We start from the raw sequence: 13,934 nt of genomic DNA, 5'->3' as shown, positions 1-13,934 counted from the left end.
GAAGGGGTTGTTTTCAGTCTTGTTCTAGCATCATCAAAGTGTCTGTGGCTTTCAAGCCTTTGCTCAAATGTCACCTTCCTAAATAACCCTATTTAATACAGCAAACTGCTATCTTATATATCCGCTATACTATATATCTGCCTCACAGCTGAGCTACTACCGACAGTATTTGACCTTGTGTCTTATTATTGTTTTGCTTCTTCATTATACATATTTTATCGTCTGTTTCCCCCTTAGAACATACACAAAACAAGGGGAAAGACTTTGGGCAATGTTTGTGCACTAAAAACAGTGCCTGTCATAGAAAAGATGCTTGATAAGTATTTATTTGCGGGAAAAGTGAAGGAATAAAGAACATTAATAATTGTAAATCGTTGTGTGAATAAGCAATTTGCAATTATTAATTTAGGAGTTTGGAGCAATGACACTAATGTTAAAGAACTCGAATCCTACAGTCTAAGTTACTGAAATGTTCTACCCCTCCATGGATCAGGAGGAATGAATGAACTCAACACATGGCGTGGTCGGTGCATTGCACTCTCAGTGGATAGTAACTATTTGCTGCTGCATCATCATTCTCAGTGGTAAACACGCTATGCTGAAGACAAACTAAATCCACCTCATTTGCAATATGATTTAGGATAAGCCACCAAGACTAAAGAAATCCTGCTCTGCATTGTTAAGTTTATCTCATTGGAAAAAAAAGAAAAGGCAAAGAGATAATTTACTTGAACATCCCAACACTGTATAAATAATATGGTGATCTAAATGGAAAGCTTTTAAAAAGTCATTCGGCCAGGCACGGTGGCTGGTGCCTGTAATCCCAACTACTCAGGAGGCTGAAGCGTGGGAAAGATAACAAGGCTTCCTTCTCTCTCTTTCAAAAAAAAAAAAAAAAAGCCGTATGAAAAATTTCCTTCAACTTGAAGATAACATTCATTTACTTGTTATATTATTTTCTACCGTGGCCACTGGGAAACCTTCTTCTTCACACAGCACATCATCCTCTGTCTACTTTACAATACACCGCTCTGCCAGAAGTAACGCACCTTACCAAAAAACTTCTGTGCCTACCCTGAACAGACATAAATTAGCCCCTTCTAAATCTTTGCTTTAAGCTTCCATTCTCCGTGTACATGGCATCTGATTAAAACTTTTTTCTTTTTTCTTTTCTTTTTTTTTTTTGGAGACGGAGTCTCACTCTGTCACCCAGGCTGGAGTGCAGTGGCGTGATCTCGGCTCACTGCAATCTCCACCTCCCGGGTTCAAGCAATTCTCCTGCCTCAGCCTCCAGAGTAGCTGGGATTACAGGCACCCACCACCATGCCTGGCTAATTTTTTTGTATTTTTAGTGGAGACAGGGCTTCACCATGTTGACCAGGCTGCTCTAGAACTCCTGACCTCAGGAGATCCGCCCACCTTGGCCTCCCAAAGTGCTAGGATTACAGGCGTGAGCCACCGCGTCCGGCCTCCTCTTTACTTTTATGCCTCACATGGGCAAGAGCCTGAGACCAGTTCTTTAGGTTTCTCTTTGCAGCTTTGATTCCCACCCTCCCGGAAGTGCCAGCTCCAGCCACCTTGGAGAGAGAACCACTGCAGCAGCTATGCCTGTTGCTGGCTGAAGAAAAGAAACCACCTCAGCGAAAAATGTAAATATTCAGTAGTATTCTTGTATGAAAGTGGTTCTAACTGAAACTGTCTGTAAAAGTACAAGACAGGTATACACAGCACCGCTCAAAGCAAATAAAAAGAAGCATGGTTTTCTGTCAAGGTTTCCATGTAGCTGTTAGAATGGCTCAGGCACCAGCATTAAATGGGGGCAAACTTTTGACTGTGGTGACTTATTTTGCTGTGTCGATCAAATCTCTTGTCATAGAAATCTATTCTGTAATGCTTTTTACATTTCAAATTTTGAATTATTCATTACATTTCAGATGTATATATGTGTGTGTGCCTATTGTGTAGGTTTAGCTTGTGTTTCAGGTATTGGTCATTTACATAATTTATATAGATTTACTGAATTATTCAGAAATGGAAAAATAAATTCAGTGTGAAAGGTAAAGTAACATATGGGCTAACCCACAGACTTTTCAGTACACCCAGCCTAATGCAAAGTTGTGTTTTGTTTTCCGTTTTTAATTGCCAAGTTTAAATTCACAAATCAGGTTAAAGGATGCCATCTGAATAAGTGTGGCCATAAGATCAGCGAAAAATGGATCAAAACTGGGTAATAAATAATCAATTGCCAATGAATGTCTTGAGGTTCTTAAAGAAAATACATCTATGATCAAATTTATGAGCGTTTTAGAAATGTAGTTTACATCTGTGAAAGCTAGGCAAGCAAACACAAAGATGGACTGCAGATAGGGCCACGGTATGTAAAAATCCAGGTTCTGATTCTACGTGATCCTTTGTCTAAAATATTGCAACTATAGTTAGCCCTTTTTAAGGATACAACTGTCCTTTGCATCCACACTTAACCAAATTCCTGCAATAATGTTACTAAAATGTAGCAGGAACAGAGATTTCACTTATAAGGAGAGATGGCTGATTCAAGCATTTAACATCTTGCCTTTGAGGTATTTTTCTGGAGGTTTTAAACAGCCATCCAGGCAGTTCCTATTTTAATTTATGTGGCTCTGTGAGTCGCCATGATGGTATTCCATAATCAGCCAAAGGTCCACCAGCTCCCTTCAAAGGTGTAACTTTCCTTTCAAGGCACTGGCCATGGAGGCACACGGACAGGCACTCAATGCCTCCTTCATCTTCATGGAAAAGTAGACTTCGAGACACAGTCTGCTCGTTTCTAACTTTATTCAGCAGAAATGTTTGAAATGCATTTTTAACCTTTTGCTGCATACACGGAGGTTTGGAGCAGTCCCCACTATTTTTTGTCAAATCCAGTTCCAGCCAGCCCACCTGGCCAGATCGTGTCAACACAACTGGGCAGGACTAACTTTTTCTCCTTAGATTCAATTTGAAATTCTCAATAACATGTTTATTTAACCTCTAACTCAGGAAAGAATTGGCACTGTAGGTAATGCCAATCTGATTTAATATGATTGTTGTTTATATTTTACCAAAAAAATTAAAAATCTGTATTAGAATTTTATGTACCACAGTTTTTATATATCACCGGTTTATTGAATATTATTGACTATTCCTCATTACTTACTATATTTAAAATGTAGTATTTTAATCTTCAAAATAAAAAATAAGTATCTATTAATAATTTACTGCAAAAGATTTATCCTCACTATCAAGTAACACTTTTTGTTTGCCTATAACACTTGCCTTCCATTTAATTTTGGAAATGTTTCTAACTCAACTGAATTGTTTATTTATTCATTTTCATGAATCAGTTGTAATCGTGTGGAGTTTACCAGTGGGTAAGTATAGTAGATAGTGTAAATTATGTACCCTGCTCGGCATTAAATCCACTATTATTAATATTTTTACTTTATTTTACAGAAAACTATGTTATATTAAAAATAATTTTTAAAAGAGGAAGTTACATTCAAGTTACGGAGCTATATCTGAATTTGACATTATTCTCTTTCCCCAGATGCCACAATCACATGACCCTTACTTTCGTGGTGTAAAGACGGAGCACAAACTCAGCTCCACTAGAGGAAAAGGCTCTTTGCTGTTACCTTTCTACAACACTGCCAGTTCAAGCAAACAGATTGCCTATCCGTAAATAAGTACTTTTTTAAAAAAAGAAAAGGACAATCCATAAATATAAATTACAAAATTACAAAAGAATAAAAGCGGACGGGCTCTAAGTCCTTTTCACATGTACCTTTCTTTTTTTTCTTTTTTCTTGACAGAGTCTCGCTCTTGTCACCCAGGCTGGAGTGCAATGGCGCGATCTCGGCTCACTGCAACCTCTGCCTCCCGGGTTCACGCCATTCTCCTGCCTCAGCCTCCCTAGTAGCTGGGACTACAGGCGCCCGCCACCACGCCTGGATAATTTTTGTATTTTTAGTAGAGACGGGGTGTCACCATGTTGGCCAAGCCAGTCTTGAACTCCTGACTTCAGGTGTTCCACCTGGCTCAGCCTCCGAAAGCGCTGGGATTACAGGCGTGAGCCACCTCGCCTGGCCACGTGTACCACTCTTAAACACTCCATCTACCTAGTTCTGTTTCTATACAGTTCCTATTGTTTTATCTCATTCGAGTGGCTCCATCTCTTCTTTTGATCACCAGTCCATGAAATAGTGAGCACGGCAGGGCTGAACACGTAGGCCTGAGCACACTCTGCAGGCATCTGTCCAGGACAGCCATGAACCAGCAGTAGCATCTGTGAAGGAAGGCCTTCAGTCAATTACAAATTCACGTGGGTGACTATGCAATCTACATGTCACTAGCTTGTCCAAAATACTCCTCAGAATGTCTTTGTCACATTTTTTATTGAAATTCCTATATGACATGTTTATAGCATTTTCCAAATCTTCCTGTCTAAAAAGACTATTTTAAAAAGTATTTAATAATCTGGTATTTCTTAATCTTAGTTAATTTATCCTAACCTGATTACCATTTGCTTTGTGAAAGCTCATAAGCCGTTATATAATTATTCACTCTAGAATTTTATCATAACTTCAAGCTCTCTGAAATGGTGCTCTATTTTGTGGAATCTATCATGTTATTTTTTATTAAAAATCACTGCTCTCCCTTATTCTAAATCACATTTCTCATAATTATATGCCTTTCTGACACAAAGAAGGAAAATGTACTATAATAGGCAAAGTTCAGTGAAATCATTAAGTTTAAATCTTGGGATCCAGAAAGTCCTAAAATCGGGAGTGGCCTGAATTAGGCTAGAAAAAAAAAAAAGAAGAAGAAATAGAAGGCTGATGAGCGTTGACATTTTTTTGACAGGTATGGTCAGCTTTGTAAAGTTTTTATGACTTTAATTGAATTGACTTAGGAAGCATCACAATGCCTGCACGTCAATGCATACGTTTCTATGAAAAGAGTTTATACCAGCCTAATCTATCCCACCTACACACCGCCACTGTTTCTCTTTGTACACTCTGGAATAATATAGTACTTAACAGGATTAACATATCAGGCTATTGTGATAAAGACTAGAAGACATAGAGTCTATTCACATCTGATTTTTCTGTTGTTATTGTTGCTGTTGTAATTATTGAGAACAAACTCTTGAAAGAAACCATATCAGAGTTAGTATACTTACCCTACAGAACATGTCTTTCTGGGTCTTATAGTATAGAGGAATTAATACCAAATACAAAAACCACTTATCAATATGGATTCCACAAGCAATGACAGCCTTTTCCTAAAAATAAATCCCTCTCCAGAGAACTTATAATACCTTATTTTGAATATTTGGATTACTTGGAAAATTTCAGACAAAGATCTCCAGGGAAATGTGCAATAAAACTGTGTCATGCTCTTTCCATACTTCAGCAGATTTGTCTATTTTAGAATATGTTTTGGAAGCCTATTTGACATCAGTCATTTTTAACATATGGATTTTGAAAACAGAACACAGATTCTCCTCAACTTACAATGGAGTTGTGTGCACCCCCTGCTCCCCATTAAACCCATCCTAAGTTGAAAGTAACCTAAGTGGAAAGTGCACCAATACACCTACCATACAGAACATCACAACCATGCCTAGCCCACCTTAGATGTGCTCAGAGCATTTACATTGGCCTACAGTGGGGCAAAATTATCTGACGCAAAGCCTGTTTTGTAGTAAATAAAGGGCTGAATATCTCATATAATTTACCGATGACTCGACTGAAAGTGAAAAATAGGATGGTTGCAGTATGGTTTTTATTCAATGCCTGTCACTTAAGCACCATTGCAAAGTTGAAAAATCCTCAGTTGAACCATTGCAAATCAGAGACGGTACATGGAATTTTAAAAGTTCATGTAGCACCCTATGTGGTTTCTATTTCAAATTTATTAAATTATACAAAACTGGGAAGACACTGATTTTATATTCATAGACCTACACCTTGGCCCCTGAACTACGTATTTCTGTTACCCTATTTCTTTTTCCATTTTCATTTATTTATCTGTTCATTTATTTGTTTAAAAGGTGAATGCCTAATATATGAGAACGAGTCTAGAATTAATTTAGAATGCTAATTGTTTTAAAAAATCACCACCCCATCTCAAATGTTCTTAATTATTTCAGAACTTATATCCATAGAAATACAGGTGTATAAACCTATGATTATCTCACAATAGGATAAGTGAATGCATGTGCCAGGTAAATTAAAAGTGAAAATGAAGACAGGCCTGTGCCTGCCAGGTGGGGATCATTAGACCGGCGTTAAATAAATGCTGACATTTTCTTACGGCACATCACAGCTCCTTCATGTCTGTCACTCATAATACGATCCTTCTACTATTATATCATCCATCATCTCTTTGTTTCTTTTTTTTTTTTTTTTTTTTTTTTTCGAGACGGAGTTTCACTCTGTCTCCAGGCTGCAGTGCAGTGGTGCGATCTCGTCTCACTGCAACCTCCGCTTCCCAGGTTCAAGCGATTCTCCTACCTCAGCCTCCCAGGTAGCTGGGGTTACAGGCGCCTGCCACCACACCCAGCTAATTTTTGTGTTTTTAGTAGGGACAGGTTTTCACCGTGTTGGCCAGGATGGTCTCCATCTCTTGACCTTGTGATCCACCGGTCTTGGCCTCCCAGAGTGCTGGGATTACAGGTGTGAGCCACCTCGCCCGGCCATAATCCATCATCTCTTAATTGATGTTGCAGGTTTGTATTTCACTTCTTAGGCCAGTGATAAACATCAATGATTATAAAGAATACAGAAAATACTTGAAAACTTGGGAGAGTATATCTGGTTGATTAATATTAATTAATGATAATAATGTTCATGCAATTAAGACTGTACTTTCTTCCACAAATTAAAAGGATCTAGTAGGAATAAATTCGCACTTGAGATTTTCCAAACAGCAAGGTACTTATTTCTTCCATTCCTCTTGATATGGTGCTTATGTTTACTTGTTATAAAGTGCATTTTCATAACAACATGGGCACAGTACCTCCTGCGGTTGTTTGTGGAGAGCCGGGGAACAGGCAGAACCATTTCATCTGTCGAAGACCTACTGTAATGAAGTCCCTCTCAGCTCTCTTAATGACCATGAGATGAAGAGCTTGCTGTAGCTCTATCTGGCTTACTGGTACTCATATTCCTCCAGCATCCTTGTACATCAGATGCAGGGCATCAAACCAAAAGAGAAATGGCTTTTTGATTGGATAAATCTTAAAGCTCACGGGTATAATGCCATGCTTCTATGACTTAGGTATTTTTTTGTAGTACATGATAGTAAGCACTCAAACATTATGATGTAGGCATTGCAGTCCTCAGCAAAGGGCAACTCAGGCAAACAAAAGACACCATAACTCACAGGTGTTATATATCGCCCATGAATTACCAGCAGCTATGGATGACAGTGAGGAGCTGACCGCCATCCGTCTCCGCATTGCCATTCAGCTCTCAGAAAGTCTAAGAGCAAAGAAGTAAAAGATGATTTATGGTAAGTTGCCAGAGACCATGCTTGGATATTGCTGTGTGTGGAGCAGGGATCAATTCACGGCTTACAAATTTGTCACAGGACACTGCATCTTCCAGTCTGTCACCTTTAAATTAAGTGTCATGATGAGAGAAAAATATGGCATTGCCTTAGGAAAAAGATGCCGCATTTTGATTAGGCTACAGAAATGGTGTGTGACAGTGAAAGGCAGAACTTTAGAGTTCTCATTTGCTCACAGCTTTCAGTCTAGTATCTAGGGTATAGAAACAAGAGAGAAAATATGTAAAACACAGAGGAAAAATGAAAATCCTTACAACCAAAATGAAAATGGTGTCCAAGTCTGTAGCATTAAAAAAATCACTGATCACCAACAAGAGGACTGCCTCCCTCCAGCACCTGACCATACCCTCTCTGTATTTTAGAGGAAGCCAGCGTGTAGCTTTTCTACTCAAAGAAATTGGCCTAGACATCGCCATGCCGTGACTATTTATTTGAAAACCTTAATTTATGTACTTTCTATTTTATGATCATGGGGGTAAGGCAGATCAAGGACACATGATCAATAGTGGACAACTTTACTTCTCTCTCTATAACATCTGTAAATTATTTTTATTTTAAAGGCTTAGGCTTAAAATCTTTCTTGGGCTAGTGTGGTAAGACAATTAAATAATTAAAGCTCTGCTGACTAACATAAGCATATTATTCTGCAGATGTAGATCTGCCTTTATAGAACTTTCCAGAAGCATTGTGGACTTTCTTTGCATTCATTCCAGTTGTTTGCGTCAATACCTCAAGATAAAATCAGCACATATGAGCTTAATCTTCAGATTTCTCCTGCTTTAGACAAACAGCAACAGATATATGATTTATATTGATACATATAAAAGATCCATTATAAAATATCCATAGGATCTACTATAAAAGATCTATCTATGTGTATATAAGATCTATCTAGATCTATCTATCTATCTGTAAATTAAGTGTGGGTTTTAAATTGACAAATAAGTATCCACATATTCAGTATGATTCAATGTCTTCTTGGAGCTCACACATCTGATTTCTTTTTTTTTTGAGACAGAGTCTTGCTCTGTCACCCAGGCTGGAGTGCAGTGGTGTGATCTCAGCTCACCACAAACTCCACCTCCTGGGTTTGAGCAATTCTTCTGCCTCACCCTCCCTAGTAGCTGAGATTACAGGTGTGCGCCACCACATCCAGCAAATTTTTGCATTTTTAGTAGAGACGGGGTTTCACCATGTTAGCCAGGCAGGTCTCGAACTCCTGACCTCAGGTAATCTGCCTCCGTCAGCCTCCCAAAGTGGCTTGAGCCATCGCTCCCAGCCACACATCTGAATTGTTAATCTTGGTCCTAAATCTGTTTCTACTCCGTCTCAGTAGACATCACCTCCAGCACGCTAGGGATCTCCCCAACATCACCTTCTCCATTGCCTCCTACACACCACACTTCCCCCAGTCCTATCAGTTATGCTTCTAAAATCCATTGCTGGTGCATCCTGTTCTCTTTGCGTTGCCCGTCTCCACTGTAAGCCACCTCCATCTTTTTCCTCGCCTATAACAGTAGTTTCTCAGTTGATCTTGCCATTTCCTCTCTCCATTCAAATGATCTTGTATAAAGTGAATCTAATTGTTTTCTCTATTTTGTAAAGCCCTCAACGTTTTCCAATTTCAGGTAAGATTAAACTACAAGGCCTTGATGTGACACATGAAGTTCTTCAGCTTCTGGCTGCTACTTACGCGAGAGGTGTCCAATCTTCTGGCTTCCCTGGGTCACAATGGAAGAAGAGAAATTGCCTTGGGCCACACATAAAATACACTGACAGTAACGACAGCTGAGGAGCTAAAGAAAGAAAAATCGCAAAGAATTCCCATAATGTTTCCAGAAAGTTTACGAATTTGTGTCGGGCTGCATTCAAAGCCATCTTGGGTGGCAGGCAGGCCACGGGCCATGGGTTGGGCAGGACTGACGCGGCCCGACCCGATTGACCTACATCTTCAGCTGAATCCCACGTGCTCTTCCCTTACTATGCCTCGGGCACCCAGGTGTCTTCAATTCTGTGACTGTTTTCTGCTCTTTGCTTGTGCTGTCTGTCCCTCTGTGCTCAGAATCTCTCCTCCCCACCCTGTGTTCCTGTGCACCTCACCTCCACTTTCTTTTTTTTTCTTTTTATTTTTGAGACGGAGTCTTGCTCTGCGCCCAGGCTGGAGTGCAGTGGCACATCTCGGCTCATTGCAAGCTCCGCCTCCCGGGTTCATGCCATTCTCCTGCCTCAGCCTCTCCGAGTAGCTGGGACTACAGGCGCCCGCCACCACGCCCGGCTAATTTTTTTTTGTATTAGTAGGGACGGGGTTTCACCGTGTTAGCCAGGATGGTCTCGATCTCCTGACCTCGTGATCCACCCCCCTCGGCCTCCCAAAGTGCTGGGATTACAGGCGTGAGCCACCGCGCCCGGCCTCCTCCACTTTCTGTGTGAAGTTTTCAGGAGGGACTTTCCCTGACCCCAGTCCTGGTGGATCTCCCCATTATCTCCTCTCGGAGCATCCTAGTTTCTTATAATGCAAAATTTGTATTTAAATTTTGTGTTTACTTAATATTGGCTTTGCCCATTCAACTGTGGACTTTATTAAGTCAGGTGTTTTTTTTGTTTTTGTTTTTGTTTTTGAGACAGAGTTTCGCTCTTGTTGCCCAGGCTAGAGTGCGATAGTGTGATCTCGGCTCACTGCAACCTCCACCTCCCAGGTTCAGATGATTCTCCTGCCTTGTCCTCCAAAGTAGCCGGGATTATAGGCATGTGCTACCATGCCCAGCTAATTTTTTTTTTTTTTTTTTTTTTAGTAGAGACAGGGTTTCACCATGTTGGTCAGCTGGTCTCGAACTCCTGACTTCAGGTAATCCACCTACCTTGGCCTCCCAAAGTACTGGGAGTACAGGCGTGAGCCACTGTGCCCGGCCAAGTCAGGCTTTTTTATTTTTTTTTTATTTTTGAGATGGAGTCTCGCTCCGTCGCCAGGCTGGAGTGCAGTAGCGCAATCTTGGCTCACTGCAACCTCTGCCTCCCAGGCTCAAGTGATTCTCTTGCCTCAGCCTCCCAAGTAGCTGGGATTACAGGTGTGCACCACCACATCCAGCTGATTTTTATATTTTTAGTAGAGATACGTTTCACCATGTTGGCCAGGATGGTCTCGAACTTCTGACCTCATGATCTGCTTGCCTCAGCCTTCCAAAGTGCTGGGATTACAGGCGTGAGCCACCGCGCCCGGCCCAAGTCAGGCTTTTTTATTCACCACAATGCATCAAGGAAATGGCACACCCCTTGACACAGGGTCTGTATTCATTGACATTTGTCGTGTTGTAGCTATGAATCAAACCATAAACTCAGTGTGCAGGACATGACCATTTCTTTATTCCTTTAAAGAAAGCAACCCTCATTCTGAGCCTCCATCCCTGGAAATGTCAGGACATTTAAGTACAAGCATTATAGGGCCCTCTCCTTCTCAAAGGATCATACTGGGACCCAGTTGTGACCACCTAAATAAATGGGAAAGGACCATTATTCTTAAGCCTCATTGTTCACCACTGACAACTGCATGGTTCAAGATCATGAGGACCCTTGCGTCTGATGGCTCTATTTCTGTGCCACGAGTGATATATGAGAGTGTTGGCCAGTGCTGAGAAGCTGACAGCCTCCAGTCTCCCTGGGCATACCCTCTTTCTGGGGTCCTGTCAACTTCCCAGGCACCACCAGCATGCGGCATGTGGGTCTTCCCCGCTCACAAGCCTGCCTCCCCTTCCCAGCATAAGGGAAATCGTTCTGGCCACCTCTCTATTCTTCACAGCTCCCCGCTTCTCTCTTCTTTTGTCCTCAAAGGCACTAACTAGGCATAAAGGATCTATGAAGACTGCTTAAGAGGAAACACTGATTCTGGCCCTTCCTACTCCCCAGGTGGCCTTAAACCACTCTGAACCTCAGTGCTATCATCTGTAAAATGGGATGGCATGAGTACCCACCTTGTGGGACTTTTAGAAGATTAAATTAATGCACACAACCGTCACAAAGAGTCTGAGTCATAGTAAATACAGAATAAATGCTAGTTTTTATTCCTATGATAGGTGCAATCCAGGCAGCTTCCGTTTTTGACTCAGCCAGGAAAATGTCTCCTGGAGCAATGAGGCACAACAGGGCCTGGCTTTAAATCTTTTCTGTCCATACACAGGCTGGATGATGAGACTCGTTTCTCTTTGTCACCACTGCATCTCTGACACCTAGAGCGATTCTGAGCCTATATCAGGGACTCCATAAATGTACTGAAGAGCTCATTAAAAATCGCAGCCCAGCTTCAGGTGAGGCGTAGGAAGACGAAGCCTTCCGGCCCACCCGCGAGGTGAAGTGAAGTGAAGCGGAGACCGATGCCCCAGGCCCAGGGACAGCGCCCTGCAGCACCGACAGGTGCAAGGTGGCCGTCACAGCCGAGCAGCAAGCTACAAGACCCACTGCGAGCAGGGGAGCGGCCTGGCCGCGGGCCAGCGTGAGGACAGAGGAATCCAGGGCACTGGAGCTGAGCCATCCAGAAGCAAGTCCCTGGGAAATGGAAAGGGCCGGGGCTGCGTGAAGGCCAGTCCGTGTCTGGCACGGGCAGGTGGGGCCTGTGGCATCCCGGGCAGGTGGGGCCTGCAGCATCCCTGCTTCCTACTGCGGACGAGAGCGGAGACCGGGTCCAAGGATTCAGCAAGGGCACAATCGTCAGACTCGCAGAGGAGTGTCTGCAAACAAGGAGCTGGCAGTGGCCGAGTCCTGCCCCTCACTCCCCCGAGCCCCGGGAGCGGGCCAGCCCGCTTAGCACGGCCTGGAGCCCGGGGCCCTGCACACCGCCTGCGCCCTGGCAGGTGCTCAGCCATCACCTGTTTAATTGCTGAGCGGGAGGGGAGTAGAGCCAGGACAGAAATCAGAGCGTGAGTGCACCGTGCACGGGAGGCTGAGGGTGACGCGGGCGTCCCGGGGATAGGGAAGGAGGAAGGCAGCGCAGGCCGATCTGGGATTGCGGGGAGCTCCCAGCAGCAGCGGGGAGGAGAGACAGGCAGGTGCAGAAGGCGCGGCTTTGCGTGCCGTGCACATTAGCTTGTTTCTCAATGTGCATTTTTCTCCAGTCAATTAATTTGCTAACCACACTGAGGAAAAACAAAAACAAAAAGCAACCTTGTTAAGCAGTGCCCGTGGAGTTTCAGCGCACCTGATTATACAACTCGGCCCCTCGCATTCTGTCTCTCTGATAGAACGTTACCATGTAGCAAACTGTTCCCCTGAGTATCCCTATTTGTTCTTACGAGGAGCAGGTGACAAGCCTGAATACTGATGCCACAATCTTCATTAGACAGGAGCTCTAATGACACTTTCAAGGGACACTTTCAAGGGACAAGGAAAGTCAGATTTGTTTCTGCCGGGCTAATTGCCGTCACTTTGAATTTTTAAATGTTTGAAATATTTCTACGGAGTTTACGGTGGCTCACGCCTGTAATCCCAGCACTTTGGGAGGCCGAGGCGGGCGGATCACGAGGTCAGGAGTTCAAGACCAGCCTGACCAACATGGTGAAACCCCATCTCTACTAAAACACAAAAATTAACCGGGCGTGATGGTGCACACCTGTAATCCCACCTGCTGGGGAGGCTGAGGCAGGAGAATTGCTTGAACCAGGGAGGTGGAGGTTGCAGTGAGCCGAGATCATGCCACTGCACTCCAGCCTGGGTGACAGAGCGAGACTCCATCTCAAAAAAAAAAAAAAAAGTTATTAAGAAAGAAAAGGAAAGAGAGAGAATACTTGAGAAAAGCAAAAGCTGTGGCAGGGAGGAAGGAGGAGGCGGGTGGAAGCTAAAGGTGGTAGCCACTGGATGGAGAAGTCAAAAGGTGGAGGAAAATGCTTTTCAATGATTCCTACATGATCCTACGCTGAAAAAAGGCTAAGGACAGCCCACACCGCCTATGCAGGTGTCCTTGGGGTAATGTGAAGGTTTAGGAAATCCTTGCTGGGGCAAAAATCAGCGAGAATGGCCACCTGCTCTTAGACCTTTCCCTTCCATCCTCTTCCTCCAAGTCCCCAGACCGGTGCATTTCCCCTTAGGCGGGGCCTCCTCCGGCACAACTTCTTCCCAAGGGCCGTGCTGTGCTGGAAGCAGTGGCAGCAGATGGCAATGGTCCACCAGCGTTCCAGGGGCCTGGGCTCTCCACGCTGGGCCTCACCCTCCCTGTCTTTCCTAAACCCACCAGGCGGGGTCTGGTCTTTAGGACATGGTATGACCTTGCAAATATGTGTTCACAAGCCCAAATGCCAAGACAAGAGCTAAAACTCCCTCAAGAGAAAGAAAACAAACTAAACAGCATAATAAAGATA

The sequence above is a fragment of the Nomascus leucogenys genome, chromosome 7b, assembly GCF_006542625.1.
Source record: "Nomascus leucogenys isolate Asia chromosome 7b, Asia_NLE_v1, whole genome shotgun sequence".
Lineage (NCBI taxonomy): Eukaryota > Metazoa > Chordata > Mammalia > Primates > Hylobatidae > Nomascus > Nomascus leucogenys.
The sequence above is the reverse complement of the archived record's forward strand: the minus strand, read 5'-3'. Positions refer to the sequence as shown.